The following is a 7,652-nucleotide window of genomic DNA, read 5'->3' on the forward strand; positions in this document are numbered from 1 at the left end:
AGGGCGCACCCCCTGGCTTGTGGGTCCCTCAGGCACCCCCTTGACGTGAGACGGCTATCAAAAATTCTTATTAATTTGGTAATCTCCAGAAAGAGCCCTACATGAGAAGTTCCGGCACCCTGCCGGAGGGGAAAATCATCACCGGAGGCCATCTTCATCATATCGGCGGTCTTCATCACATGACGAGGAGGGAGTAGTTCACCATCGGGGCTGAGGGTATGTACCTCTCTCCCCCTCCCCCTCCCCCTCCCCCTCCCCCTCATTATAGGTATGCAACTCTTCATTATAGGTGTGCTCGGTTGGCGGTCATTGGCAAAAGTACAAATGTCTTCCATATCACTTAGCTCATAGTCCAAGCCGCAATAATATTTGTTTGTTTTCTGGAGAATTCTCTTCGGATCTAAAGTTGCATCGCCTAAGCCCCAATAAATTGCATTTTCTGGAGAATGTTCTGCAGCGTATCTTTTCCAGACATACGATATACCTAACATAAAGGTGATAGTATATTATGGAGAAGCGACACTGAACACCTAAGTATACCCATACATGAGGTCACTAACCACAAGATCCAGGAGACAGGATTTTAGGCTGGGTATAAACATACATGCACACAACTGAATTCAGATTTCAGTGTAAGCTAAAAATAGGGGGTGAATCATTGTGCAATGTTTAAATTAGATAGAGATAAGGGAAATGATTGATTAGTAAATATATATATAGCTTCATGTATACCTAATTCAATTGTTGGCTGACAATTTCTCTAATGTACATCTCTGAAGATACATTACAATAACCTGCCATAAAACTTGGAACTCGTGTGATGCTACTCTGTTTACGAATGAAAAAAACAACTGATATTGATGAAGCTCAAGTCACCAACTGTGCAAGCAAGAAAAAAAGAACATCTGATATTGATGAAGCTTAAGTCACCAACTGTGCTAGTACCAGAACACAAATAAACAAAACACGAATGAATCAAGTTATGTGTAAAATCTTGATCGATTGTTTTGCATTATGTGGGATACTATAAAAAAAATCCAGATTTTCCTTGGTTTGGTTTCTTCTTTAGCCATGTAGGCAAAATACTGGCAATATCATTTATTAAACAACTTCCCCTAACTAAGAAATCCAGCAAGCTACAAAAGAAAACCCCACTTTTGTCATTTCCAAAGGGAAATACAAAAGTGAACAACAAAACAAAGAGCAGTGTTGATATAGCTTTATCATGCAATGCAAACGTCAGTATGCAATAGAAGAAGGCCTTTCAACAAGAGGCTTCATACATAAAATTCAACTGGGGAAAATATTTTTCACCACTTATAAATGGAGTAAGAAGCAGTAAGGGGGCACACAAACAATGACATGCCAGTGTGCATGCAAATAGCTTTCGAAATGAATGGACACCACAGGAAAAGTAAACTTCTACAGATTACCGAAGAGATAATAAAAGCTCTGAACTCAGGAAATCTAAGAAATGCTCAATTCAGCTCTTAACTCAGAAAATCTAAGAAATGGTCGACTCAGAAAATCTATGAAACTAAGTATTTTCGGCCGGGAAAACAAAGATGCTTGCTTCCACCATGAATCGCAGAATTTCCAAATAGTTGTGCTCACAAAGCCATTTAAACATAGAAGGAAACGGTAGTACCTTGTGTATTTGTAAAAACCAATCAAGAACAGAGTTGCGAATTAATCACTTTGTCTTGATGCCCTCATCACCAGGCCGACCATCACTTATACCTTCTCTTTAGACACGAATGGAGAGAAGTTCTATTTGACTATTAATCACCTTGAATCTCCGCTGTTTGGAGAAAGCCTGAACATTTAGTCGGTATAGTGCCTCAATTTTTGCTGAACATCGCCTAAGATTGTCATGATGAATAGCATTTTCCGTCCCTATATACTTGACAAGGGCACTGCTAAGCACCGGAAAGTAAAGCATAAACACAAGTTACTACATTTAAACCCATGCCACGGAGAAATAAGTCTGCCCAGCATGGGCTCTTGTATGAATGCACCATATATTTCCAATATGAAACCATCATCTCAATTATGACATGGTATGCACTGCTTCTTTACAAAAAGCAAAAATAGTTCTAGACAATTAGTTATATATACTCCCCATGTCCCAAAATCAGTGGCTCAACTTTGTACTAACTTGTACTAATGTTGAGACACTTATTTTGGGACGGAGGGAGTACAATATACTGAAGGTATGTCTTTTGGATTGAGAAAATAAGTAACTATAGAAATTTGGCATCCCCTGGAACCATGAAACTTCAGTATCAGATAACAAATAATGGATGAAAATTTGAGAAACAAAAAGGACTGCTCAAGTGTTTATGTTGCATACCTCTGTCTGGAACCATGAAACTTCAGTATCAGATGTGCAACCTGTATTATTGTACGTCATATTGTTTTAATTGGCAGTTGCAATCATAGATGTATGAACCATGGTCTGGAAGAGATCAATGAACAAGTTGAGATTGCCTTCTTGTTATTTGCAATGAAAATACACCAGAATGACAAAAGGCTGCACATCCACCAAACTGGCAACAAAGATAAAATTTGGCGACATTAGTCGTCAGTCCCCAGTGCAAGTTACAGCAGAAAAATATTCAAAATCAAGTGTGCCAGCAACTACTGGGATGGTTACACAATTCCTTGCAGGATAATGCCCAAGAATGACTTTCTTGAAGAATAGAAGAACACAATATACACGGTAGTCCCAAAATTGGTTGGTGCCCATAGTAAATAACTAAATACATGAATGATACTTGAGTTGAGAATATAAGCAATGTCAGCTCCTCACCACAGTACACTTAATTACCACAAAGCAAGAATACCATGTGATCAACGACATGACCTATATATACTTAGAAATGCAGGATCGAGAGAGAGAGAGATAAATTATGAACCACCACCGTGTGAGACAGTATTGATTTAGCGTATAACAGTTGAACAACTTTTTGGAACACAAACTGGAACATGAACTACACATATAAATTAAGCAACAAAAAGGAGGAATCAGGAGATTCTAAATAGTTCCTTTCTATGAAGGAGAGAACCTACTATGTTAGTCCAGAACATCCCTGCAACGCAACAGTATATGTTTTAAAAAAAATCAAAAAGGAAAAAATGTGTTTTAATGATTGTTCAACAAATCCTTCTTCGAGCTGGGAAATTTGTGAAGTCGACATCACTCTATGGATCAGCCACCCAAAGTTTTTGGGGTGGGATGGCCAGAGGGCAATGTGCCGCTTGTCCTCCGGCTCCACCTTGAGGTGTAGGCGATCAACACAGTCCTGAGTCTGGTCTAGCGAGCTCACCCAGTCGTTCTTGTACCCCACGGACTGGAACTGCTTGTCTAATCAGGTTATTGTATCTTTGCTTTAGTAGATGGCGAACACTTAATGCACTGCATCAGCCATTTAACATGACGGCCATATCTGAAAACAGAATTCAGACATCCCAGTGGCATTCCATCAAACACTAACTGTGAATCCACTAAATGGGCAACTAACTCTTTGTTACATCTTTTACAATTTACTGTTAGATCAAACTGGAAAACTGCAGCTTCCAAATTTTGGCGTATGCAAACCGTCTAGATAGTAGTAACTTTCAATACTGAGTGAAATTGACACTTACGTTATTTGAATTTTTTTATTTTATCATTTGAATTGGTCACTGGTCATTGATTCCTTTGTTTCTCTAATGAATGTTATTGAACTGATAGGATTAATGAAATAGATGTTGGCTCGATCTATTGCTCACAAGGAAATAAGGTACTGGACTTTACTGACGATTGGAGCTTGAAGCTGAATGTGTGGAAAAGAAGATCCAAGACACATGGCACTGAACAGGATGCAAGAGAATAGCCATACCTCTGTTTGTCAAGGATCCATGTCTCTTTGACCTGCAGCGAAGTTCTCAACACCTGTAGAGATCCAAAAGAAGTAAATATGTAGCTTTCAAACACTTACCCTCTTTGCACAAGAACTAATCAAGGACTGAAGGTAAATGTCAGGAAAAAATTGAGCAGATCATCAAGCATAGATTATTACACATAGATCATCAATTTTCTCGCCGTCGTCCTCCCCTTTGCTCCCCCGAGCCACATCTCACATCTTCCCATTCCCCTCCACTGGTCTGTGCCGCCACCCTCCTCCGCCATGGGTGGGGAAGGGGCGGCGCCCTCGGGTTGAGCAGGGCGGAGTCCCCTGGCTCGCGGCGTCAGAAGGGCCTCCATGACGAACAGGGTCGGTCTATACTCCTCCCGCCTGCCACCGGTCATGGAGCTGCAGGGAAGATGGAGAGGGCCGCCGACATGGAGCGCTGCCACTGCTGCTTCTTGTCGCCATCGCTGGCTTCTCCTCGTCTCAGGCCTTGCTGCTCCTTCCCCCGACCGCAGGCCTCCCCGGCTCCTTCAGCCAACCGTCCTGCCGCCCCTGCTCTCCATGGCAACGCCCGATCTGGAACCATGCCCCTCGCTGGATGCGTGGACGACCAAGAGAAGGAAGTCGAGGTGGAGGCGCTACGAGAGGGAGAGAGGGGAAGAGGAGGAGATGACGGCAGCAGGTAGGACGAGGGAGTAAAAGTGAGGAGGAGGAAGGTCATGTGCGTGCGCGTGCTAGGTTTTCACCTGTTCGACCCAGCCCCAGCCACTCGCCGATGTGGTGCCCGCGCAACCCACACACTGCTCCTTGGTCCTACCGACGAACGAGCCCACCGGTCATGCAGTCTCAACCCAAGCCTGTGCGTGTAAAAGAAACGGACGGTTTACCAGCTGCCACCAGAGTAAAAAGTAACACAGTGAAAGCATCGTTCGATCCAGAATCGCTAGCGCGCGCAATGCCTCCAGGAGGGCGGGTAGCGTAGCGTCCTTTATATGTCTCATATTTGGATCTTATGGTGTTCTTCCCTTTCTATCTTCTTGTGATGAATTGAATCTTGCTCTTTGAGGTTTTGTTATATTGGATTGAGTATTGGATTTGAGAACACTTGATGTATGTCTTGCGATGGGATCTTTGTGACAATGGGATGTTTTATTGATTCACTTGATGTATGTTTTGGCACTCAACTCGCGGATTCTTGAGGTGACATTGGGGTAATCTATGCATAGGGGTTGATGTAGGATCGAAAGTATGTCTAGAGGGGGGTGATTAGACTACTTGACCAAATAAAACTTATGCTTTTCCAAATTTTAGTCTTTGGCAGATTTTAGCTAACTTAGCACAAGTCAAGCAATCTTAACACAATTCAAGCAAGCATGCAAAGAGTATATGAGCAGCGGAAAGTAAAGCATGCAACTTGCAAGAATGTAAAGGGAAGGGGTTTGGAGAATTCAAACGCAATTGGAGACACGGATGTTTTTGTCGTGGTTCCGATAGGTGGTGCTATCGTACATCCACGTTGACAGAGACTTCAACCCATGAAGGGTAACGGTTGCGTGAGTCCATGAAGGGCTCCACCCACGAAGGGTCCATGAAGAAGCAACCTTGTCTATCCCACCATGGCCGTCACCCACGAAGGACTTGCCTCACTAGCGGTAAATCTTCACGAAGTAGGCGATCTCCTTGCCCTTACAAACTCCTTGGTTCAACTCCACAATCTTGTCGGAGGCTCCCAAGTGACACCTAGACAATCTAGGAGACACCACTCTCCAAGAAGTAACAAATGGTATGTTTATGATGAACTCCTTGCTCTTGTGCTTCAAATGATAGTCTCCCCAACACTCAACTCTCTCTCACAGGATTTGGATATGGTGGAAAGAAGATTTGAGTGGAAAGCAACTTGGGAAAGGCTAGAGATCAAGATTCATATGGTAGGAATGGAATATCTTGGCCTCAACACAAGTGTAGGTGGTTCTCTCTCAGAAAATGCAAGTTGGAGGTGTAGGTTCGTTATGATGGCTCTCTTCATGAATGAAGAGGAGGTGGAGGGGTATATATAGCCTCCACACAAAATCTAACTGTTATACACAACTTGCCAAATTCGGTGGGACCGAATCGGTAAACTCGGTCGGACCGATTCAGCAAATCTAGTGACCGTTAGGATTTTCGGTGGGACTGACATGCAACTCGGTAGGACCGATATGATTAGGGTCAGGGCATAACGTAATCTCGATGAGACCGATTACACAAACTCGGTGGGACCGATTTTGGTAATAAGCTAACCAGAGAGTTGGTCAGGTAAACTCGGTGGGACCAGTTCGCTCATTTCGGTGGGACGGAAATGTTACGAAAAGGAAACTGGGAGTTTACATTGCAATCTCGGTGGGACCGATCTCTCATCTCGGTGGTACCGAAATGTTACGAAGGGAAACCGAGAGATTACAATCCCATCTCGGTGATACCGAGATCCCTATCGATGAGACCGATTTGCCTAGGGTTTGTGGTAGTGACTATGACATCTGAACTCGGTGGTGCCGGATAGAAAGAATTGGTGGGGCCGAGTTTGACTTTTGGTTTAGGTCATATGTGGATGTGGGAAAGTAGTTGAGGGTTTTGGAGCATATCACTAAGCACTATGAAGCAAGAACCTCATTAAGCAATACCTCATCCCTCCTTGATAGTATTGGCTTTTCCTATAGACTCAATGTGATCTTGGATCACTAAAATATAAAATGTAGAGTCTTAAGTTTTGAGCTTGAGCCAATCCTTTTATCCTTAGCATTTGAGGGGTCCACTTTTCTCATCCATGCCATGCCATTCATTGAGCTTTTCCTGAAATATTTATCTTGGAATAATGTTAGCTCAATGAGCTATATGTTGTTAGGAATTACCAAAACCACCTAGGGATAGTTGCACTTTCAATCTTCCCCTTTTTGGTAATTGATGACAACATATAGATCAAAGCTTCGACAAATGATAATAAGAGTGAAAAACATTGTCGCTTTGAGAAGTATGTGATAAGCAAGAGCTCCCCCTAAATTTGTGCATAGTTTAAGATTTGCTTTGGACTGCAAATGCACAAAGATTTAGGCTCATGGGTTACTCTTCCATGTCACATACATCTTGGTGGAGCGTTCAAAATGATAACAACTGAATACATGCACTCATCACCAAGCAAAGTGAATAATCATATAGAGATAAAAGGATAATGTCATCCAACAAGCATTAATGTAGCATATGATCAAACACATGATCATCCAAGTATCACACAGACATAAGGTATATCAAACAAGCAGATAAAGTTCAACCACCAAATCAAGAGAGAATAAAAAGCAACGCTCTCTCTCGAAGCCTATGATCTATACATTTTTCTCCCCCTTTGGCAACAAGTTACCAAAAAGTTCATAGAAAATGCATAGCACTAAATCGTCTTTCAAGCTTGATCTTCAGGTGGTGGTGTAGAGATGGCTCCTTGGACGAAGACTTCAGTAGATGTTGATGGAGCTGGTGGAGTAGGTGCTGGAGCTGGTTGCACTGGGGCTGTAGCTGGTGCAGATGAAGTGACTCTGGTGTCTGTCACTGGCACTGCAGCCGATCTCTGAGCTCTAGGCACTCTGGCAAATGCCTCAGTGGTTGTCTTGCCCTTCCTCTCCTGCATATCATCCCGGAGTTGCTCAACAACAGACTGGATCTCAGTTACCTTCACATTCAAGTCATAGAACTTCTGCTCTATGATCCTCTCCAGGCTCTGCTGGTTTA

General features: G+C 42.9%; 1 long non-coding RNA gene across 3 annotated transcripts; it reads right to left on the reverse strand.

Annotated features, from left to right (window-relative positions):
* Positions 1-685: 685 nt before the first annotated feature.
* Positions 686-4,595, reverse strand: LOC119325366. Of its 3 annotated transcripts, none has more exons than XR_005157490.1 (4): positions 4,065-4,595; positions 3,885-3,937; positions 2,354-2,549; positions 686-1,916 (listed from the first exon to the last, which is right to left on the reverse strand). It is a non-coding gene; the product is annotated as an uncharacterized LOC119325366 (long non-coding RNA). The 3 variants fall into 3 exon arrangements; XR_005157491.1 differs by having other exon boundaries at positions 686-2,263; XR_005157489.1 differs by having other exon boundaries at positions 686-2,549.
* Between the last annotated feature and the right edge of the window lie 3,057 nt (positions 4,596-7,652).

Source organism: Triticum dicoccoides, chromosome 6B, assembly GCF_002162155.2.
Source record: "Triticum dicoccoides isolate Atlit2015 ecotype Zavitan chromosome 6B, WEW_v2.0, whole genome shotgun sequence".
Classification (NCBI taxonomy): domain Eukaryota; kingdom Viridiplantae; phylum Streptophyta; class Magnoliopsida; order Poales; family Poaceae; genus Triticum; species Triticum dicoccoides.